This window comes from Macaca fascicularis, chromosome 3 (genome assembly GCF_037993035.2).
Source record: "Macaca fascicularis isolate 582-1 chromosome 3, T2T-MFA8v1.1".
NCBI lineage: Eukaryota > Metazoa > Chordata > Mammalia > Primates > Cercopithecidae > Macaca > Macaca fascicularis.
The window spans coordinates 185,490,557-185,515,638 of NC_088377.1; the positions used below are offsets into that span (position 1 = coordinate 185,490,557).

General features: G+C 40.8%; 1 non-coding gene and 1 pseudogene across 1 annotated transcript; both read right to left on the reverse strand.

The window, feature by feature from the left end:
- Nucleotides 1–4,754: 4,754 nt before the first annotated feature.
- LOC135970265 (cTAGE family member 15-like) lies at nucleotides 4,755–22,980 on the reverse strand (annotated as a pseudogene).
- On the reverse strand, nucleotides 7,769–7,871 carry LOC123572597 (U6 spliceosomal RNA). The gene has a single exon (XR_006697162.2). It is a non-coding gene; the product is annotated as a U6 spliceosomal RNA (small nuclear RNA).
- Nucleotides 22,981–25,082: the final 2,102 nt, after the last annotated feature.

Here is a 25,082-nt window from a genome sequence, read left to right on the forward strand (position 1 = left end):
TTATAGCCAGACTCATGGAGGTTATATGTAGTTACCTTTCTTGATTTCCCAGACTCTAGAACACTTCATAAGTACAATTTCTAAGAAGAGTCACTCTCTTGATTTATTTTTACTATGCAGACATCACCTCTTATTCTCTCTTATTCTTTCCTTAGCTCCACCAACTTAGATGTTTTCCACAGCTCTGTCCTCCACCACTCAACTCTCCTTTCTTGTAGCCTCTTCCTTGCATCAGGGATTACATTGACAGTTGTCCTTCATTTGTAACAGCTGTAAATGATCTCCATGGTTTGCCCCTGGCCTGGGCTTTAAATCGATCTGCTTAAGGAGCATCACAGTTATCAGCTGAAATCTATATGGAAGAAATTGAACTTATGTCTACCCGCTCCACGGTTCCTCTTAGAGAAAATACTTAAGCTTACTTTTCCCATCTTTGTCGGGAAGATAGTATAACCTTGAGGGCTTTTCATGTGAAGGTTGTTGGAACTAATACTACCACTGGTTTTCTCAGAGCCTGGGACATTATAATATCAAAAGAGAATTCCTGTACTTTTATCTTTCTTCCTGGTTTCTCAAAATGATAGGTACCACCAAAGTCTTAGAATCACGATTGCCCTCTTCCTCTCTCCGCTTTGCACACTCATTTTTGAACTTTGTCGAGTGCTTGTTCATTTCAGTTTCCATGCCTATTGCCACGAACCTGGGTCAGGATTTTGATCTGGAAACGCTGGATCTCTCATAAACTCCCTTGATAAGAAGCCCTCAAAGCTTCACCACGAATAACACATGAGTGCTTGGGACTTCTTTCATCCTGGTAGCAGAGGTGTCCTGGATCTGCCTTGGGATGGTTTTTTGAGCTTTTCTTTTATTACCTCTCTCAAGACGGATTGAGTATCCCTTCTCTGAAATGCTTGGGATCAGAAGTATTTCAAATTTCAGAGTGTTTTCAGATTTTGGGATATTTGCATATATATAATGCATTATGTGTATATGTGTGTGTGTTTGTGTGTGTATATATATATAAAATGCAGTAAACCCCCAGGGAATCTCCTGGTTCTGGATGTATTTTATTTTATATATATATATGATGAGATATCTTGGGAATGGGATTCAAATCTAAATATAAAATTCATTTATGTTTCATAATAAGTTGTACACATACCCGATAGTAATTTTATATAATATTTTAAATAACTTTGTGCCAAAAGCAAAGTTTGTGTTAAGAATTAATGTGTAGAATTTTCAACTTGCAGAGTCACATCAGTGCTCAAAAGGTTTTGTATTTGGGGGCATTTTGGATTTCAGATTTTCTAATTAGCGCTGCTTGGTTTGTACAGACTCTGTTCTGCCTAGGAAATAGGAACACGACCTGTGGTTTCTAGTATCTGTCAGGTCATTTCCTGTAGAATTTCATTCTCTCCCTTTCTTCCCTTCCCTTTTGCCAATTCTCATTACTCTAATTTTAAATTATTAGTAAGAGGCAGTTGAAAGTGTTGCTGTATTTGTTCTCAGGACAATCTTTTTTACAGAAAGCACTGGCCAGGGGATCTTTAGACCCATGAAACATGGTCTCGGTCCATTCTGAAGCCGGGATATGAGCAGGCACACAGCTGAGATGTACACTCTGCTGACTGCTCAGGGGGACTGAATAACGCCTTTCTAACTGTTGAAGTTGGTGGAGAGAGGGAAGGAGAATTGTGTTTATTATGAGAATCAAGGAGGCTAGACAAGGAGTTTCAGTTTCAGAATTAGCCCATTCTCTATGAGCTCTGGCAGGTAATTGGTTTTCAAATGGTGAAAAGACCCCATTACCGCATTGTGAGTTTAAGGACGACTAGTAGTGAGTGTTTCATTCCATGGGCTCCTTCAGTGCCTGCAGTCCAGACTAGCTAATACTCTGCCCAGTAAGCATGTCCTTCGACTTATCAACGGGGTGGCCAGAGACATGTGCAAAACCACTCTTACCTGGACAAAGGGATGGATTGCTTTGCTGAACAAATCCTGGAAGTGTACTGTTCAATCTCTGAAGAAACTACTTTAGAGACAACAGTTAAGTATTTAGAGAAGGATAAAAATTCATCTCCTAGCTTCGCTTGAGGAGAAGCAGAGGTATGCTTGGCTGGAGAAGGTGTTGGGAGAACAGACAGGTACAGGGCAATATGGCCATTGTAGTTTCATCTGAGGTTTTAGGTGTAGTTGGCATCCATTTTTCTTTCCCTTTACCAGGAATCATAAGGGGAGAGAGGAATGTGATGGATCACCAAGCTGGTGATAGATACTGGTGAGCATAGGGCTGTCCATACACAGGGCAGGTACCTTTCCACTCAACATACCAGCCTGAGCATCTATGACTGTGGGGCAGGGGGTGGGGGTCAGGGCAAGAACTCTCAGGATGAAGAGGCAAGGGTGAAGATTCAGGTTGGGGAATAGTACACATTTCTATTCAAAAGTCAGGAATGACGTAACCGCCTTAAAGCTAAGGAGGAGGTTTAGTTACAAAACGAAAAAATGAAACTATCGACAGACAGCCCCCATCCTGGTTACTTGACCAAAGTTTGAGCTCCCCGGTGGTGGGAGGAGGGAGAGACATGAGTGGAATCAGTGAGAATGAGGCGTGAGATTCCCTGACAGTGAGAAGGCAAAGCAGTTGTATGGGTTCTGTGAGGACAGGATGTAGCCAGCCTCTGTGAAGTGTCCCAGAGGAGGACAGAGATTTCAGGGAATTATGAGAAAGGATTTATGTGCTATGTTTAGAGAAACTGGTCCCAGTCACTGGAGATGTCTGTGAAGATGTCCCAGCTTAAGGCGGCAGCAGAACCATTTGATTTCAAGGGACCATGGAGTTGTAAACAGTGGGCCTCTTAACTGTGGCCAATGTTGACCAAAGACTAGAGAAAACTTCCTAAATGTCTCTGCTTCACTTAAGCACTTTTACAAGATTCTGAGCTTGATTTCAGAGATTCAATTCCAGTGTTTAATTGCTGGACAGCAGTTTGCCTGCTAGTTCAATAGGAAGTAGGCTGTAATTAGTAGAATTTAATGTAATTGAAAGAAGATATAGTAGGTGACATTTCTTTCCCTCTTGAGGTTGTGGAGTAAGGATCATGAGAACAGAAACAGATGGTGCCTTGTCACCACTTGCATGACACTTTGAAGCAATTCAATCACCTTGGAGCCTAAAGCTCTGACCGATGGTGGTGTCCCCTTCACACATTCCATATGTAATTAAAAACCAAACCATTTACTCAGCTAGAAAAGAAAAACAAAATCCTGATTTTTCTTTCGGTGACTACTTCAGTTTCCTTTTTGCAATATCAAATACAAAAATTCCTTTGGAAATTATTTTATTTTTGTTGTTGACGCATCTTCTCTGCTGCTGTGTGGCTCACCCGCTGGATCTCTGGTGACATAGAGCAAGTTCTTTTATTTCTCAGGTCATAGTTTTCTCACCTGCAGTATAACATGGCATGGATAGTAAATTTCCCTCAGCCCTGATTCCCTGCCTACCTATGGCAGCAAAACAGACAAAATCAGACTCGTGTATGATAAGACCAAAGAAGGATAAATGCGGCTAGATCTAAAGAAAGAATCAGAGTATAAGGAAAATCAGAAACAGAAAAGAGATGAATAGCAAGGAATGCACTTTGGGCACCTGGAGGCTTCAATTCAAACACACGTGTTGTCTTTCACTAACCCAAAAGCTTAACAGCTCAATCTCCTCAGGGTCACCAGAAGCCCCAGGCTGACCACTGCCAGCTTCAACACACAAAGAACATCGGTGACACCTCCCTCCATGCCTGCAGAGCAGGAACATTTGTATTCCAGAAACAGTCGGAGGAGCTCACCTGCATGTCTGGATGTCCCGTGGATGGCTCAGATCTCGTGGGGAGAAGAGACACCTATGTGGAAATGACAAGTGGATGATCTGGAGATGCTATCTATAGGGAGAACGAGTGACTCTCTTTGGGAATATCTTTCTTCCTGCTTCCTTTTGAAAGGGTGATGTTGGCTGGGAGGCTTCTCTGAATACCTAAAGCACACACAGGTGGTGCCTCTCATAAGTTCCTGGGCTATTTCTCATGGAGTTTGGTTGTGCATCCCAGACTGAAGCGATGTAGGCTCTGAGATTTTCCTTCTTCAAGTTTTTTTCCAGTTGTTGGCCTTATGCTCTGCATGATAGCATTCCTCTGTGGTGAGCAAGGGAATCTCTGCAAAGCCTCTACCATGTGTAGTGAGGAACGCTGATAAATATCACAGGAAATGGTGGTTGTCAGAGGTAAAACTGTTTTTAAAATAAGCAGAAACAGTGAGGTCTATGACTACTCTGGGCCTGTTCCATTGGAGTGTCTCCTTGGAAGAGGCTCCTGGGTCTGTGCTGATGATTCAGGAAGAGCCAAAGTTCTGGAATTTGATTCACCAAGAGTTAGGATTTCACGCACTCATTCACTGGAACCCATTCACTAGTCCATTTACTTGTGTGCATAGTGATTAATTTGCAGAATTTACTTGTTCCTTTCAGCTATTTGTATGACGTATATGTATACTGTTCATTTGGTACAAAGTGCTTCAAATAATGTATATTTTTAAAGGTTAATATTAGAGAAGAAAAAAACACTGAAAGTAAATGGAGCTAAACATCATATTAGGAAGTTAGATAATAATAGTAAAATAACACCTACCTCAAAAAGCAGAAGAAAGGAAATAATAAAACTAAGAACAGATATGATTTAAATAGAAAGTGGCAAGAACTAAACTCAAAATTGGTTCTTTGAAGAGACAAATCTCTAGTGAGACCGAGTAAGGAGAAAAGAGGAGTGACACAAAGTACCAATAACTAACATCAGGAATGAAAGGGAAAGAAAATGACAGATGATGCGATTATTAAATAATAATACAGAAATGAATAAACAACTTTAAGCCAATGCATTTGAAAATTTAGGTAAAAGACACAAATTGTTGAAAAGCATCATTTTAAAAACTGAACTAAGAAGTTTATCAATAATTCTGTAACTACTGAGGGAATGCTGGCAGTAGTTAATAACGTTTTTCTGTTGTTGTTTTGTTTTGTTTTTGTTTTTGTTTTGAGATGGAGTCACAGTTTGTTGCCCAGGCCAGAGTGCAGTGGTGCAATCTCGGCTCACTGCAACCTCCACCTCCTGGGTTCAAGTGATTCTCCTGCCTCAGCCTCCTGAGTAGCTGGGATTACAGGCGAGCACCACCACACCTGGGTAATTTTTGTATTTTTAGCAGAGACAGGGTTTCACCATGTTGGTCAGGCTGGTCTCTATCGCCTGACCTCATGACCCGCCTGTCTCAGCATCCCAAGCTTGTTAAAAACCTCTTATAAAGAAATTTCCAGACCAATGTTGGGTGACTTCTTTCAAATATTTAGGGAACAAGTAATTTTAATATTTATGACAACTTCCAGAAAAAAAAGAGGGAGCATTCAATAATGTATTTTATGAGGAAAGATGTAACTTTGATATCAAAACATAACAAGTACACTGGAAGAGAAAACTACAGGCTAGTCTAACTCCTAAATATGGATATAAGAATCCCCAGAACAATATTAAACTTATAACAATAACTTACACGTATCATAATGCACATAATACCAGGACTCAATATTGCTTTAGCATTAGAAAATTAATTTATGAATCCACTCATAGCAGCAGATGAAAAAGGAAAAAAATGATTATTTCACTATTTGAAAAAATACTTTGTATTATACTTAAAGTGTATTCAATAAAATCTTCTAGAAAATAAGAAATAAAGTTGTGACTGGCCGAATAGGAACAGCTCTGGTCTGCAGCTCCCAGCGAGATCAATGCAGAAGGTGGGTAATTCTGCATTTCCAACTGAGGTACCTGGCCATCTCATTGGGACTGGCTAGACAGTGGGTGCAGCCCATGGAGCTGAAGGAGGGTGTGGCCTCACCTCACCCAGGAAGCATAAGGGGTCAAGGAACTCCCTCCCCTAGCCAAGGGAAGCCTCCAGGGACTGTGCCATGAGGAATGATGCACTCCGGCCCAGATACTGCACTTTTCCCATGTTCTTCACAACCGGAAGACCAGTAGATTCCCCGGGTGCCTATGCCACCAGGGCCCTGGGTTTCAAGCACATAAATGTAACACTCACTGTGTTACAATTGCCTGTAGTATTCAGTACACTAATATGCTGTACAGGTTTGTCACCTAGGGGCGATGAGCTATTCCATATAGCCTAGGTGTATAGCAGCTACTCTATATACCATCTAGGTTTGTGTAAGTACACTCTACCACATTTGCACAATGACAAAATCACTTGACAGCACATTTCTCAGAACCTATCCGCATCGTTAAACAACATATGACTGTATAATGCTAGCTTTTTGTAGATGCTTTTTATCAAGTGGCTAAAGTTTCCTCTATTCCCACTTTATAGAGAACTTTTATCATGAACAGATATTGAAATGTGTTAAATGTTTATTATGTATCAACTGATACAATGTAACTTTCCTTCTTTTGTTTGTTAACATGGTGGATTATTTTGATTGACTTTTTGAGATTTAATCAGCCTTGTATTTCTGGCAACAACCCCCCTGAACATGGGGTACATTTTTTTTAATATACTGTAGAACTCTATTTGTTAATATTAAGTTATACATATCTTTACATATCCACACACACCCTGGTTTTGGTCTCTCTCCTGGTTTTGGTATCAGTGTAATAATAACTTCACAAAATAAATTGGGGAGTGTTCTCTCCTTTTCTGTTTTCTGGAAATGACTGTGTAGCATTGGTGTTAATTTCTGTAAAACATGTTAGAATTCTCCAGTGAAACCGTCTAAACCTAGAGATTTCTTATTTGGTAGTTTTAAAATTAGGAATTCTATTTTCTTAATGGTTATAGAGTTATTCAAATGGTCTATTCCTGCGTGGTGGGTTGAGTTAGTTTGTGTCGCAGCAGGAACACTGCATTTTGTCCATTTTGTCTAAATTGTCTAATTTATGTGTGTGGAGTGGTTTGTAATATTCCTTGATTGTCCTTTGTGATGTGCGGTGTCTGTAGTGATATCGCCTGTTTCATTATGATATTTAAAATGTATGTCTTTTCTTTTCCTTTTAATTTCTGCTTGAGTTTGCTAAGTTTTCTTAATCTTTTAACAGAGCTATCTCTTTGTTTCATTGATTTAACTATTGTTTTTCTCTTTTAAATGTGTTTCCTGTTCTTATCTTCATTAATCCCCACCGTCTACTTGCTTTCAGTTTATTCTGCTCTTCTTTTTCTAGGTTCCTGAGGTGGAAATCTATTGCTCACTCGAGACTTTTCCTCTTTCCTAATGCATGCATTTATTGCTATAAGTTTCCTTCTCAGCACTTTGATATGTCACAGTTTCATGTTTATCCAGTCCAATGTATTTTAAAATTTTTCCTTGAGACTTCTTTGTTGATGAATAGATTATTGTGAAGTGTGTTTTTAAACCTCCAAAAGTTTAGGGATTTTCATATCTTTCTTACGCTGATTACCAATTGGATTCCCTACAATGATTTGTGGTTTTCACTTGCTCTGGATGATTACTATGTCTTTTAAATTGATTATGGCAAGTTTTAGGGCCTCGGATAGCTCTATCTTGCCATGTGTTTTGTCAGCACGCAAGAAAAAATGTGTATTCTGCTGTTGTTGTGTGGAATATTCTGTAAATGCCAAATTGATTCCTTTGGGGTTAATGGCATTTTGAGTTGTTTTATATTCTTGTTGTTTTTCTTTTTTTTTTTTTCCTCTTTTTAAAAATATGAAATGTTTCACAAAATTTTGTGTAATCTATATGCAGGAGCTGTGTTAATCTTGTCTACATCATTCTAATTTTAGAAAGTGCTGCCAAAGCCAACACTCCTTGCTGATTTTCTGTCTAGCTCTATGAATTATTGAAAAGGGTATGAGGAAATTTCTAACTATAATTGTGGATTCATCTATATCTCCTTTCAGTTCTGGCAGTTTTCTTTTTTAAAAAAGTCAACAAAAATTTATTTAATTAAGCATAAAGTTATTTTCATATTTATCTACAACTACAGTGAATACACTTCTTGGCATGAAGACACAGCCTTTAGAATTTAAAGCCTCCCCACCTGTGAGATTACATATATAAAACTCCCACTATTGTTTCTATAAAAGTGGATTAGTTCACCAAATTAAAGTACTTATACTATCTAGAATATAATAAAATGGAAATGATTTACTCATAGATTTCTATTTAAATCATCTTTATTTATAAACTACTATACTAAGAACTATAATTCCTTAAACTTCAATTTGAGAAAAGTGTAATCACTTAAGTAACAGCCGTTACTTAAACTGAAAATGAGATCAGTCTAAATTACTTTTGAAGAGAGCAAAAATCTTGTCGGGTTTCTTGCTGTGGTTCTGCTTGTTCAGTAGCAGGCTCCTTGGAAGGCAGAATCAACCCTGAAGGGAACTCGCTTCTACCTTCAGAATGTGGGGTTGGGGTAAAATCCAGGTCTTGGGTGAAGGTAAGGAGGAAAACCCCTCGGTGGATAGATGTTTCTCACTGCAAATGGAGCACGTGGTGGACCTGGGAAATCCCTTGGTGGACAGTAACCTCGAGAAGCTCCAAACATGGTTCCTGGAGGAGGTGGGGGGAAAGGAGGTCCTCTTCTCATGAATGGGCCTCTTGTATTCACAGGAAACGATGGACCTCTGATTGGAGCCAGAGGTGGAGGAACAAAGCCGGTACCGGTTGCTTCATTTTCAGCAGGGAGAGATGAATCAGGCACATTTAAATTACCAGGATGATCTTTGGCATCATTTCTACTGGATTCCATTTCTGAAGGCATTGACCCATCCATTTTATCCAAAGACGGCGTATTAAAACTTCCGAGTTCTGCTGGCCCAGACAGTCCATCAGAATTAGAATAAAATCTGTCTTCCCTTTGTGGAGGAGGAGCTGAATCAGGATGTGATTGTCCTGGTGGAGGAAACGTCATCTTACGGTCCTGTTCCCACGGAGACGACAGGGACCCAGTGTCAGGAGGAGCCCTGTGAGGATCGGTTAACGTATCGCAGCCTGGTTCTCCTCTTTCATTGGTAATCTGATGGTCCAGAGGATTCCCTGGGCCTCTTGGGCCTCTTCCTCCTCCCTCCGGAAGCACAGGTGCGGGTCTGAGTGGACCCTCCAACACAGTTTGAGGAGAGAGAAAAGCTCTCGTTTCAGATGAAGGCTGACCCAATGGTGAGGGACCACATGGAGAATGCTCTCTGCCAAATGCTGTATTTGAAACATCAGGTGCACGAGGATCTTTTTGTAAAAGTTCAAATTTAAACTCTGTTTCAGTTAATTTTTGTCTGTTGTGAGCATTTTCTTTCCTTAAATCATTGAGGTTTCTTTCAGCAGTCTGGGCTGCCAACCAATTATCATGTCCTTTTTTCTCGTAGGAAATAACCTGCCTTTGATAAAAATTAATAGTTCTCTTCAATTCTTCTTCAAGATCTTTGGCTAGCTTTCCATAGGTCTCCAGCCCTTCAGTGGTATGGCTGATCTTTTTTTCCACTTTAGAAAGTTTCTCTTCCTCCTGTAGCTGGGAATTTTCCTCTACTGTCAATTTCCTGTGGAGTTTCATTTCATTTTCTTGATAGAATTCAGTCATTATTTTAAGTTTCTGTTGAAGCTTCTGATTCTCACTTTCAAAATACATGTTTTCTGACTGCAAAGATGCTTGTTGAGTCTGAAGATTTTTAATATGCTCTGTAAGCTCTTCCTTTGTTTTATCAGCTTCAGATAACTCAGTAACAATGTGGTTTCTTTCTCCTTCTAAGGTTTTTAAAGAAACATTTAACTCAGCAGCATGAATCAGTTTCTTCAAAGCTCCTGTTGGAGGATCATCTAAGTAAGCACCATTTTCCGATTCACCGTTCACTTCTAATTCCAAGTTATCATCATCCGTTATGTCCTCTCCAAGCACAGCAGCCCGATCTTTCATCTTTAGCAAGCGTCCAGTCAGAGTCTTGATGTGATTTTCTTTATCATTTAGAACTTGTTCTGCGTGTACTTTGGAGTCTTCAAATGTTATTTTCTGTTTATTAAGTTCACTCACTTGTTCTTTCCATACTTCAGCTTCTTGCAAAAGCCGCTTCTGGCTTTCCTGAAGTTGAGAATTTTCATTCAAAGCATCTTGTATTGCTATCTCGCGTCGTTCTTCACTCATGTTAAAGATCTTGCAGATGATTTTGGCTTCTGTTATTTGTGATTTCAGGGATTTTGACTCATTTTCTAGAGCCTGTATCCTTTTTGAGATATCCGCCATCAATTCATCTTGTTGAGAATGTTTAGATTTCTCTTCTTTGAACTCTTTTTCTAGACAGAAGATTTCATCCTCAAGTTCAGAATTGGACCTGTTCAGCTTTTCACAAGTTGCCTCCAAACTTCGTGCTTCTGCTGCCACCTTCTCAAAGCTGGCATCCTCTAAAGACGACTCTGCTTCATAGGCTTCGTACTCTTTTTGAATAAGGCTAAATTTTTCAAGTAGTTCACATTTTTCTTCAATTAGTCCAGAAAGCGTTGCAGCAAGTTGTTTTTCTCTTCCCACATAAAGCCGACTCCTAACGGATCTAAAAGCTCTCCACAGAAAAAGGAGAACAGCAAAAAATCCAACGACAGCTGCACATATCACCAGTTCCCATGGAAAACCATGAGGATTCGAATATGGTCTCCTACTTTCAGGCAGTGCTGCCACATCCCTGCGTAGCTCCTCCAGGACCAGCCCCAGATAGGGCTGAGGGGTAGCGCCCGGCTCCTCCATAGCGCCGAGGCTGCTCTGGGGTCTCCGCAGTAACACTGGTCACAACAAGCGGTGGAGAACACGCAGCCTGGGGTCTGGAATCCGAATCCGCACGCGGCCACCAAGCGGAGCGGACCACTGCGGAGCCAGCTGCGGGGGGAGCTTGGGAACGCGGGCACCGCACAGGCCTCACAGGCCCATGCTGCTGTCCCCTCATCCCCCCTGCCCCCTTGTTACACTTTCCATCCTGAGGCAGCGCAGGTCCGAGTCCCATGCGCCTTAGTTTTGGCAGTTTTCTCATCACATATTTTGAAGCTCTGTTTTTTGGTGAACTCACTTTTAAAATTGCTGTCTTCTTCATGGATTAAACCTTTGATCATTATATAATCTCTCTGTTTCTGGTAATTTTCTTTGCTTTAGCTGATATACATACAGGCACTCTTGCTTTCCTTGCATTAATGCTTGCGCAATATACATTTTTTCATCCTTTTAAATTGTCCTGACCTGTGTTGGTAAATTTCAAGTGAGTTTCTTGTACACAGCATACAAGAAACATATACGAAAGGGTCATACATTTAAATACACTCTTCTATTATCTGTCTCTTAATTGGTAGACCATTCATAATTAAACGCATTATTGATACTTTAGTACATAAGCCTGACATTTTTTATTTACTTTTATGTAAAATTTTTGTTTTAAAATTTTATCTATTTTATTTTTAATGTAATGCTATACAACCTTCTTTCTATACTCAAAATTTTAATTAAAATATTACTAAAAATTTCTTAATGATTTTATTTCATGGGAAAGAGACTCAGTGAGGAATGTGAAGTATGTCTTACAAGTATTTCTCATTTTGCAGGACACTGTCTGGGTGTCCCTCTCCCATGAATGATCATTGGTGTGGTTTATCTTTATGCTTTGAGAAAACAAGTCTGTAGTATGTTACTATATTCTGCTATATAAAGATACTCTTCAACTTATGATAGGATTATGTTCCAATAAACCCATCAGAAGTTGATACTATTCTAAGGTGAAGATGCTGTTTTTTGTTTTTGTTTTTGTTTTTTTTTAATGTAGACTCTTGTCGTGTTGCCCAGGCTGGAGTGCAGTGGCTATTCTCAGGTGTGCTCATAGTGCACTATATTCTCAAACTCTTCGAGCTCAAACAATCCTCCTGCCTCAGCTTCCTGAGCAGCTGGGTCTGTAGGCACACACCCCTATACCTGGCTTGAAGATATGTTTAATAAACCTAACCTACCAAACATCATAGCTTATCCTAGCCCACCTTAACCATGCTCAGAACACTAACATTAGCCTACAGCTGGGCAGAATAATCTTACACAAAGCCTATATTATAGAAAGCTGTTGAATATTTTATGTCATTTATTGAGTACTGTACTGAAAATAAAAAACATAATAGTAGCATGGGTACTTGAAATATGGAAATATGGTTTCTACTCAATGAATATTTCTTTCCCACCATCGTGCCGTTGAAAATCTTAAGTGAAACCATTGTAAGTTGGTGACTGTCTGTATTTGTTCGTTTATTTTACTACTTTCCCTTTTTCTTTTAATGGTTGAAAGACATGATAAGGTAAAATATTATTGCCTAAAAATACTCTGCTGCTCTGGAAAATAAAAAGGCAGAAGTTTCCAAGAAATCATTCAAGAGATATAAAAATCGTATGAAAATGAGATAATTAAAGAATAAATCTGCAATTATGCATGTTGTAAAATACAAATAGGAGGCTGAAAGAGAGGCTATAGATCACAGTGAAAATGAAAGCAGAAAGAAAGTAGGAATGGAAATATTTACATAGGAGTTGTGAGATATAGTATCTTATTCTTGTTCAACACTAAATAGTTTTCAAGTCTAGCAGAGGACTTGGAAATTTTAAGCTACTCAACAGTGAATCTCAGAGATTTCTTCATTCATCTCACAGTTAGTCTTATATAAATATATAGCTCTGTAATGATTATATGTATCAATTTTTTTTTCCAGTCAAGGAATTTTCCTCTTCCTGTTCATTTCTCTGAAAAATACCACTTGGTACTAGATGATGTAAATGGCTAGGAATGAACTGGTTACTTAGGGTAATAGGCTGACATCTTGTTTCAGCAATTAAACAATAAAAAGGATGTTCTTTATTAAGATATGAATTTGTTTCCTAAAGAAATTGGTTCTATAGATTTCCATAGCATTAAGTATGTTGATAATTCAAATGCCTCATCACTGAACAAAAATGCTCAACCTCAGAGACTGTCCTTGCACATAAATTTGTTTCTTATTTTCAGTTGAGTATTGGCCAACTCATATCAAACACTATTGGTAGATTTTTTTTTTCAAGATGGCAATTTGAGGCTTTTAGCATGCCACAGCCACTTGGAAATAGCAAGGCAGTACATAAAGATAAATACTGTGAGCTTTAATTCAAGAAGGAATATGGAGATCCACTGGAATTGTGAAGAACACTCCAGATCCCGAGGAGGAGAATGCTGGCAAACAGCCACCATAATGCTGTCCAGCTGATAAAAGTGAATGAAGTCCCAGCACATGAGAGGTAGAAGCTTCCCACTGTAACTCACGTTTCCACTGAGGATCTGAGCAACCCAGGCTGAGAGAGAGCACTTTGTTTCTCTCAAATCCTGGAGCTAACTTCACGAGAGGCTTGGAAACACTGACAGAGACAGATACTGGAAAAAACCACAGGCATTTTCCCAGCCCCAGGACAGAGAACAGGACACCATTTTTAATTTGTGTGCATCTAAAGTCAGCTGTTCTTTGGCAACCCAGCAGAGTGACCATGCAGGCATTTTAGTATTGGGACAGAGACTGGAGCACCTGCTCTGGATCAGGGTAGGGTCCTCCACAGACAGAACCGTGGAAAACATCTCAACAGTAGGCACTGGAATTGTGCTTTCCCCAGTCACAGGCCTTGGGCGGGAGGAGAGCTGCTATGGCTGTGGTTTCTCCTGGGCAATGAGACTTTCAGCCAGGGCTAGTTTGATGAACTAGAACTGGTCTGTGTGTGTTATTGCTGGGTGTCCCAGCCTACTTTCCTGAGACTGTGGTGTAGCAGGGCCTTCTTCATTCTACACATGAGCAGATCTCCAAGTATTTAAAGCACTTGCTCGCATGGGCTAGCAGCCTGGCTTGCCCCTTCCTTCCTGTGCAGAGATCCTCGTGCAAGGGGACCATCTCCACTCCATGCCCAGGCAGATATCCAGGGATTCAGAGTGCCCATTAGCGTGATTCAGCAGTCTGAGCTGCTCCATTCTTCTGGTGCAGAGATTGCAGTGCAGTGAGACCTTCTCTGCTTCACAGATTTCCAGGTATTTGGAGCACCTGCCTGAGCCACCCCGTCCTTCCTGTGCAGTGATAGTGGTGCAAGGAGACCCTCTCCACCCCACAACCAGGCAGATCTCCAGGCATTTGCAGCAGCCACTCTCCTGGATTAGGAGATTAGGCTGGCTCTGACACTCCTATGCAGAGAATTTGGGGCCAAGGAGGTTTCCTACCTCCATGCCGAGGCATGCCTCTGGACACTTGGTGGCTGCCCACTGGACTCTCCCTCAGAGCTGGTGCTTGTGCCTATCATTGGGGGACCTGTAGATGGACTTGCCAGGTCCAGCCCCACCCAGTGTTTTCCCGGTAAACAAGGATCAACTATATACCCAGCCACACTGGCAGCAACCTGCTGTTACCCATAAGCGCCATCTTCTGGCTTGTAGGTCAAAGTACCCAGCCCAATATAAAACATGCAGACAAAAGTGCACAAGGTTATGGAAGCAAAGCCAAAAGGCCCTACCCAGCATTATCCTCCGTCATACCCTCTAGGGAGAGGAGGAAAGGGAAAGGAACAGAAAAAAATATATATAGGGAAAGGAAGAAAAATAAAAAATCCGAGCTCTGGCTGGCAAGATGGCCGAATAGGAACAGCTCCGGTCTGCAGCTCCCAGGGAGATTGACACAGAAGGTGGGCGATTTCTGCATTTCAAACTGAGGTACCCAGTTGTTTTTTTTTTTCATAACTCAGTGGCACCTGGAATGCCAGTGAGACAGAACCGTTCACTCCCCTGGAAAGGGGGCTGAAGCCAGGGAGTCAAGTGGTCTGGCTCAGTGGGTCTCACCCCCACAGAGCCCAGCAAACTGAGATCCACTGGCTTGAAATTCTCGCTGCCAGCACAGCAGTCTGAGCTCTACCTGGGATGCTCAAGCTTGGTTGGGGGAGGGTCATACACCATTGCTGAGGCTCAAATAGCCGGTTTTACCCCCACAGCGTAAACGAAGTCGCTCTGAAGATTGAACCGGGTGGAGCCCATCACAGCTCAATAAGGCCACTGTAGCCAGACTGCCACAGCTCAACAAGGCCACTGTGGCCAGACTGCCTCCTTTCTGGGCAGAGCATCTCTGAAAAAATAAAAAATTTTAAAAAAGGCAGCAGCCCCAGCCAGGGGCTTATAGATAAAACCCCCGTCTCCCTGGGACAGAGCACCTGGGAGAAGGCGTGCCTGTGGGTGCAGCTTCAGCAGACTTAAACGTCCCTGCCTGATGGCTCTGAAGAGAGCAGCAGACCTCCCAGCACAGGGTTCACGCTCTGCTAAGGACCAGACTGCCTTCTCAAGTGGGTCCCTGACTTCTGTGTCTCCTGATTGGGAGACACGTCCCAGTAGGGACCAACAGATACCTCATACAAGAGAGCTCTGGCTGGCATCTGGCAGGTGCCTTTCTGTGACAAAGCTTCCAGAGGAAGGAGCAGGCAGCCATCTTTGCTGTTCTGCAGCCTCCGCTGGTGATACCCAGACAAACAGGGTCTGGAGTGGACCTCCAGCAAACTCCAGCAGACCTGCATCAGAGAGGCCTGATTGTCAGAAGGAAAACTAACAGATGGAATAAAATAGAATCAACATCAACAAAAGGATGTCCCCTCAGAGACTTCATCTGAAGGTGCCAACATCAAAGACCAAAGGTAGATAAATCCACGAAGATGGGGAGAAACCAGCACAAAAAGGCTGAAAATTCCAAAAACCAGAATGCTGCTTCTCCTCCAAAGGATCACAACTCCTCACCAGCAAGGGAACAAAACCCAACGGAGAATGAGTTTGACGAATTGACAGAAGTAGGCTTCAGAAGGTGGGTAATAACAAATTCCTCTGAGATAAAGGATCATGTTCTAACACGGAATGCAAGGAAGCAAGAACCTTGAAAAAAGGCTAGATGAATTGCTAACTAGAATAATCAGTTTGAGAAGAACATAAATGACCTGGTGGAGATGAAAAACACAGCACAAGAACTCCATGAAGCATACATAAGTATTAACAGTTGAATCAGTCAAGTGGAAGAAAGGCTATCAGAGATTGAAGATCAACTTAATGAAATAAAGGGAGAAGACAAGATTAGAGAAAAAGGAATGAAAAGGAATGAACAAAGCATCCAAGAAATATGGGACTATCTGGGACTATGTGAAAAGACCAAATCTACGTTGGATCTTGAGCAGGACTTTGATGTTGCTTTGAGTGCTGCCAACTTAGATGAAGGCCCTCATCCTATAGCTGTAAAGCAGAGCCAAAGCAGCAACTTCTCTAAATCATGCCTTTATAGGAAACTTGAGAGCAGAGATTCAAAAGAAGTAAAGACCCATGAGGTGAGAGAGAGACTCTGGTTTTAAGGGTAGAGTCAGAATTCTCTGGTCATGACTCCATTTGGTGAGTTGATTATTGACCCAGGAATGGATGAAATCCTGATGAATTGGGTTTTATTGTGCTTCCTAGTATACTTTTTTTTTTTTTTTGCATTTTTTTGGCAGATTTCTTATTAGCCTTAACCATCTTGAGGCTGGGGATCTTGCCATAACTCAGTTTTTGGTAAGGGGTCTGTAGGTCCTGATGTCCTTTTGTGAATAGAGTTGTTTTGTTTTGTGGTATTCTTTTAAAGCAGGGTCTGGAGGCATGTGGCACAGCCTAGGAGGAGATATGAAGTGACCGAATGTCCTTCTCTGTGTGGTATGAGCCAAATGGAAAGGCACCTGTACTGTGTGTGGCCTGAAGAACTTTGAGGAACCTAATTATTTCTTTTCTCCAGTGGAAGGTCATTAATTTATGGACATCCCAGAGGATTAGGTTGGAGAAGCCTGTACAAGTATTCAGTGGGCTACCTCTAGTAGCTTATCAATCTGTGTATCTCTTTCTTAGAAAGGGGAGCCTAAGAGAAGAAAGGTAGTATTTGTTTTGGAAAGATATTTCTCTGTAGTCTAGACATTTCTATAGCCCAAAACATCTCATTCTGGGAAGGCTGTTGGGTTTTATACTTTTAATAATCATTTATTTTGTGAAAGTCACGAATGTAATGAGATGTTAATTATAGCTTCATATACGTATTGATGAAAACAAAACTCTGGTGTACGCCAAGAGTCAAAGTCCATTTTAGTACAATATTATGAACTAAAGAGTAGGTAAGTTTGTTTCTCTCACACTAAAAGTAAATTGGTTTGGGAAATTTTTATGGATAACATAAGTAGAGAGCATACTGACCAGTCAATTGCTTCATGGGAAGGGTAACATAAATATCTCTTTTAAATTAAAACCAGGGCAAGAGGCTGTGTTTGCCACAATGGGAACCATTTCACTGTTTCAGTTGGTGATCAGGAGCTGAAAGCTTTTCTAAATGGCCACAACAGACAGACACAGAACTTAAAATGTCTAGAGTTCATTTAAGATAGGAGTGACTTTAATTCCCTTTAGCAGTGCCTGTTATTCCATTTTAACAATATTTGTGAGCAGTAGGAGCTTTGATGGTTCCATTTAGTGTGACCAACCACTGACGCTTTGATTTTTTCTGAAACTGTTTCAAAATACTAATTTTTCAAATAAGTCGGGACTATAAGGCACTCAAGGGAGGAAATATAGGCAGGGTCATTTTAAATAAAGGTAGGGTCATCTTTAAGACTGGTGGCTGTGTCTCATGCCTGTAATCCCAGCACTCTGGGAGACCAAGGCAGGTGGATCACGTGAGGCCAGGAGTTCCAGATGAGCCTGGCCAATATGGCCAAACCCTGTCTCTACTAAAAATACAAAAATTACCTGGGCATGGTGGCAAACACTTGTAGACCCAGCTATCTGGAAGGCTCAGGCAGGAGAATCACTGGAATGCAGAAGGCGGAGATTGCAGTGAGCTGAGATTGCACCACTGCACTTCAGCCTGGGCAACAGAGTGGGACTCCATCTCAAAAACAAACAAAACCAACAACCACCACCACCACAAAATCCCACTGCTTTAAAACTTAAAAGTGACCACTGTTATTTCCATAAAGTATTCTAGGGTGATTTCTGTCTCTTGAAATGTCTCCAGTTCGCTGGGAATTTAGGTTTTACAGCTATTGGAGCTAATAACCTATAGGAACGTATGTGGTCCCTTGTCCAATGCTCTCAGACACAATGATGGGAGTTGGGCATCCTTAAAAATGGTAAAAGCCTTGAGTGTAAGATCTGCTTCCTCTAAGACTCCATCAAGCTCTTATTTTGAAGCACGGAATCTTTAAAACCCTCCAGTCTAGGTTGGATACGGTCTTGGTATCGGAAAAGAAATCAATTATATATCCTGAGCGAAGTGTTCCTTGGATGAACGACCTTTACTGCAAAGTAACTGCTTTTTTTATATAACTAGGAATAACCTGATTGGTTTTGGCAGTTGGACTCTGCTTGCACTGTGATTCAGTAGTCAGACACATAGTCTAATGCAGGCAGAGTCACAGGCGATGGCAAATCCAGTAACTGTATAGAACAGTATGTTGGCTGAGAGTGTGGGCTCCGAATTCTAGGGTTGGAAACGTGGATTCACTGCTTACTAGTTCTCGGCAAAATGAAGAGAGTAATTGTACTTCTTTGTAGGAATGTTGTGAGCATAAATCAATATAAAAGCACTTAAAACAGTTTCTGAAAAGCAGCAGTTATACTTACACTGATATCCCTGGCAGTAAATGTGGTCTGGAAAATAGATTTTTAGGGTCACCGCTTCAGTGGGATTATATAATCATATAAATGCCCAATATATTTTTTTGTTATAACTCCCCTGTCTGCTACAATAGTTCAGACTGAACTGAATCTTCCCATATGTAACTTTACTAATTCAAACCTGAACAGTCCTCAAAGCCCATACATTTTAACTACCTGTTCAAATGATTGGTTATTTAAGACAAAAACTATGTGGCTGGGGGTAGACTGCAAGATACTATTAAAAGAAGTATCATTTGTGAGGGTGAATCAGTCTCAGGCATTGAATATATGTTTATCTAAGTGAAGCACACAGCTGTTTAGGTTTCAGTCTGCAGACCCAGGAAAGCATTGTTCCAACTGAATGTCAAACCTAAGTGCTGAGAATTTGTTTTTAATCATTGCGAGTGTCCTAAAATGGCTTGGTTCTCCGTCGTGAGGCCAATTACACTGGACTTTAATTTCCCAATCTCCACCTAAGTTTTTCTTTTTTAGCAACAGAGAGTGATATGGCTAGGCTTTGTGTCCCCACCCAAATCTCCTGTTGAATTGTAATACCTAGGTGTTGAGGGAGAGAGCTGGTTGGAGGTGATTGGATCACGGTGGTAGTTCCCCCCATGCTGTTCTCGTGATAGTGAGTGAGTTCTGAAGAGATCTGGTGTTTTATTCAGTGTTTGGTAGTTCCTCTCTTGCTCTCCCATCTCTTGCCTGCCACCATGTAAGAAATGCTTGCTTTCCCTTTTGTAATGATTGTAAGTTTCCTGAGACTACCCGAGGCTTGCAAAGTTGTGAGTCAATTAAACATCTTTCCTTCATAAATTACTCAGTCTTGGGTATTTCTTCATAGCAATGTGAAAATGAACTAATACAGAGAGTTAGTTGTTTTAGGGCTATTAAGGGCCTAGGAATAAAAAGCAGTGGCTTTGTTGTTGTTAATTCTCCCCTTCCATCTGTAATGCACAATAAAGATGACTGGCTTTTTTGCAGGTTATTCTTCATGAAAAGGACAATACATTCAAGGATATTTTATAAATTTGTTGGTAGCCTAGGGAAAAGAAACAAAGGGATCATTCTTACTGAATTTTAAAACAGAAATGGCTCATCAAACGGCTCCATGGGGCTGCCTTTGGGTTTATCCCCTTGATAGGAGGTAATATGATATTTGAAGTGGTGACTGGGAGGCTGCCCCTTAGAGTAAGCTCTAGGTCACTCCTCAGGGTGAGGACATTTTCTCTCCATCTGTTACTCCACTTCTTTGTTCTCTAGATCTCCAGCTTGAGAGATAGTTTACAATTTCTATCTTAATTTTTTCTGAACACCATTTTTCCCAACCTATGCTTAACATTTCAAAATAATGCTCTCTCCCTTTATCATCTTGAAGAGTTTATAGAGACGATGGTTATATTTTTATGAAAAAAGTTTCTCATGGCTTTCCCAAATGAAAAGCGAATCAGTACAAAGAGCTGCGTGTAGAAAATGTAAGCTGAGTACGGCACCAAAGTATCTTCCTATGAGAACTGGGAAGTGCACCGATCTTGCACAAGAAGACATTTCAAAATGGAAGCCAGGCATGGTACTAAAGACCTTGTATCAGGAACAAGTTCATGAAAATAATATCATGAGAAGTGCAATCATGCCATGCTTTTAAGGAGATAGCATCAACTGAAAAGTAGCTCTCCTTCTTTGGAAACCTTGGCCACATCTAACGTCTTGGCTGACCTGCTGTTCATGTGCTTGCCACGTGCTGCTGAGGACATATTGGGGGGGCACTTTTGATCTTAGATGAATCCGTGTATCAGAGATGTATCTGAGCAATACTCAGAAAGGTCTGGCTTCTATTTCAAAGCTCCTGGTGAAGACAGCCTAGGGGGCTGGATAAATAACTTATCATAGGAAACTAGGTTAGATTCAATAAGTGGGACAACAATTTGAAGTAGGCTAATAGCATCTTTTTGTTTTCTTCTATAGAAATGGAGACTAACATATCAGATGTACCTGTATGAAGGTGCCAGGTATAGGCACCTCAGCTGTCTTGTTTTGGAGTTGGGAGACCACATAAATTTGAGACACAACAATTTGAATGTTTTTGGGGGGTTCTTAATTTTTCATTATTGTTATTGTGGGATGTATCTCTGTTCCAGAACCTAATAACATGGCAGAATAGGAAAAACGTTAATTCAAAATGAAAGTGTCTACACTGTAGTTAACTTTGGCTGGAAATGTTAATTAGTAGAGGAGAGGAATTGACACAGAAATATAGTAGAAATAGGGCCCAAGAAATGTCAGATAAATAATTGTTTCCTCAAAATACAGAAACCCTTGAAAATAGCTTATACTACTCTCTGACATAAGTCCCTAGGAAAAGGAGAAATAAGAATTAATGGAAAATTCACTTTCACAATGCAGCCTGTATTCAGAAGCTAAAAATAGGAGAATGGTTCTAATTGCACTAAAGCTTCTTTCTGGAATAGTGAAACCATTTTCTTGAATAGGGATAAATAAGAGAGGTCTTTTTCTTCTTCTTCTTCTTCTTTTTTTTAGATGGAATTTCACTCTTTTGCCCAGGCTGGAGTGCAGTGGCACGATCTCAGCTCAGGGCAACCTCCCCTCCCGAGTTCAAGTGATTCTCCTGCCTCAGATTCCCAAGTAGCTGGGATTACAGGCATGCGCCACCACACCCGGCTAAGTTTTGTATTTTCAGTAGAGACGGGGTTTTGCCATGTTGGCCAGGCTGGTGTCAAATGCCAGACCTCAGGTGATCCGCCTAAAGACAGCAAACATATACAATAGTTGGAAATCCTCATCTAGTCTTCTCCCATGATCATACATTCTTATTAGTAATGTATTAATCCTATAGCCCCCTACACGAAAACTGATATGTGACAGGCCCTGCCCTTGGGGCTGTAGATACACTGTGAATAGGGCAGGTCTAGTCCCTGCCCCTGTGAAGTTTCCATGTAGTGAGAAAGAGAGATTTTAAACAAATAATTACAAATGGGATGACTGATATATAAAGGAAGTTACAGGTTTTATGGGAGCATGAGGCTTAGAGACATGGCTCGAGGAAATGACCTCTGGGTTAAGAGCTGAAGAAAAAAAAAAGAAAACCTTAAAAAATACTGATACCCCAGTCCGAATTAATATAGAGAAGTGCCGTCCCTTCTCCAAGGCCACCACTAGCTCATAAAATGCCTCGCGTGAATTAGAGAATGTGGCTCTTGCTATCCTGGCTGGCTCAATGGCGCACCCCAGTGGCCCACCTTTGTGTGTGACCCAAATGGCACGTCCACAAAGTGTGTCCCTTCCCCACGGGGCAGGTTTTGTTTTATCAAAAACACTATTTCACCGAATTTAGCTGATGGAGAAAATATAGGTTGAAGTTACTCACATTTCAAAAGATTGCAGACAAGTCAAGATTAATTAATTCCTGGTTAAAGATAATTAAAGATTTAACAGGAAAAAAGAAAAAGTGAAAATGTTTCAATTTCCTATGATAAAATATAAATGATATATGATTCCTCACTCTGAAAATATAACTCTAAAAAGAACATGTTTCTAGTTGACTTTTGTTGTTCTACCCAAAAGGAAGCCCAAACATCAGAAACTTCTCTACACTATTGTGAAGTGGAGGGAAGACCAGTTGGAAGAAAGGAATGACCCGGAAGCACAGAACAGTCTGTAGAGATGATGATGAGGGTTGCATTTGCACAGCTGAAATGTGGGCATCACAGCTGCAATAATGACAGCGAGGGACAGAGGTGGGAGGCAAAGCTGGAAACACTCGCAGAGACCAACTCATGGAAGACTATGTTGGTATGCAAGCTGTGGCGTAAATTTTAATACAGTTTGTATCTATCTTGTTTAAAAGGTGTCATGCTTATATAGGGTAGAAAACATATGTAGTAGAAATACAATACTAAATTACTAACATATGTGGTAGAAATACAATACTAAATTACTAACAAAGAGTTTATAAGAAAAACAACAGGAATCGCCCAAACCCTACTCCCTCTTTATCTCCCCCATTTCTCTACTCTTTCAATCCTACTCTCCCTAAGAAACTATTTCAAAACTTAAAAAAAAAACAAGTCTTTTACTTCTCTTTATTTTTCTTTTCTGTTTCTTCCTTTATTCCTTTCTTTTTCTTTCTTCTTTTCTTTTTCTTTCTCTCCCTTTCTTTCCTTCCTTCCTTCCTTCCTTCCTTCCTTCCTTCCTTCCCTCCCTCCCTCCCTCCCTCCCTCCCTCCCTCCCTCCCTCCCTTCTTTCTTTCTTTCTTTCTTTCTTTCTTTCTTTCTTTCTTTCTTTCTTTCTTTCTCTCTTTCTCTCTTTCTCTCTTTCTTTCTCTCTTTCTTTCTTTCTTTTCTTTCTTTCCTTCTGACAGAGTCTTGCTCTGTTGCCCAGGCTACAGTGCAGTGGTGTGATCTCGGCTCACTGCAATCTCTGCCTGCTGGATTCCAGAGATTCTCCTGCCTCAGGCTCCCAAGTTGCTGGGACTACAGGTGTGAGCCACTGCACCCCACTAATTTTGCATTTTTTTTAGTAGAAATGGGGTTTCCCCATACTGGCCTGCCTGGTCTTGAACTCCTGACCTCGTGATCTGCCCGCCTCAGCCTGCCAAAGTGCTGGGATTACAGATGTGAACCACTGCGCCCAGAAAAACTCTTTTACTTCTATAGGTATAAATAGTAGACTTACACCATTACAATTTTATTACAAACTTTCCAATCATATGCAAAAGTTGAGTAAGGATCCTTCAAGAGCCCCTTCACTCAGCTTCGATAACAAACAACATTTGGCACTGTCGTTACCAGTTCTCCAGTACCAAAGAAAATGTATGCTTCCCAGTACAGCCAGTAAAAGTCTGTGGTATGCACTTCATCACCCTGGCAAGGGTCACCTTCCCATCACTTGAACCAATCCTTGTTGGAAGGCATGGACAATAAGATGAGCCAGGCATGGATTCTGCGCCCACTCCTGCCACCAGTGTGGGCCAACCCCTTCCAAACCAAGTGGACTCTGTGTTGAGGTTGGTGTACCAAAGGAAACTGAAGGAAAAGTGATGGGGCTTTTAGCAAAGCAATTGAGTGGCTCATGGGAGGGAAAAGCAAATCAAACCCATGTCCTGTACAGTAGTGATTGGACAAAAATATATAGTCCAAGGGAAATTATAAGAACTAGCTCCAAAGTGAGACAAGCTAGATTCAGTATCTATCCTACTGTTCACAGGACATGATTTTTCTTTGGGTTGGTTCCAAGACCACCCAATAATTTTCTTCTAATAATTTTTCTAGACTTAGAACTGTGAAATTATGGAAGTAGATGTCTCAGAAATCATGGATTATCCCTATCACTGGCAGCAAATTAGTTTCTGTGAATAGACAAAATGATCTGAGAGTATTGCAGTTACAATTAACTATAACTTTAAAATAAGAGGCGAAGTCACAGTCTCTCCGTATGAGAGACAAGGAGCTACAGACTCCAGCTTCTACCAGGAATGTGTGTGTGTGTGGAAGAAGCCAGACATTGTCTCTGTCTCTAGGGCAATCTATTAAACCCAATGATATCCATCATTTTACCCTAACATCAAAAGAACACCAGTTCTGCAACCTACAGAATAGGAGAAATTTTTAGAAAGCTGCCCATCTGACAAGGTCTAATATCCAGAATCTGCAAGGAACTTAAACAAATTTACAAGAAAAAAAAAAAAAGCAACATCAAAAAGTGGGTGAAGGATATGAAAAGACACTTCTGAAAGGAAGACATTTATGCAGCCAAGAAACATGTGAAAAAAGCTCATCATCACTGGTCACTAGGGAAAGGTAAACCAAAACCACAATGAGGTACTATCTCATGCCAGTTATGCCAGTTAGAATGGCGATTATTAAAAAGTCAGGAAACAACAGATGTTAGTGAGGCTGTGGAGAAACAGGAATGCTTTTACACTGTTGTTGGGAGTGTAAATTAGTTCAATCATTGTGGAAGACAATGTGGTGCTTCCTCAAGGATCTAGAACAAGAAATACCATTTGACCCAGCAATCCCATTACTGGGTATATACCCAAAGGACCATAAATCATTCTACTATAAAGACAGATGCGCACATATGTTTACTGCAGCATTATTTACAATAGCAAAAACTTGGAATCAACCCAAATGCCCACCAATGATAGACTGGATAAAGAAAATATGGCACATATATACAATTGAATACTATGCAGCCATGAAAAAGAATGAATTCATGTCCTTTGCAGGGACATGGATGAAGATGGAAGCCATAAATCTCAGCAAATGAACACAGGAACAGAAAAGCAAATA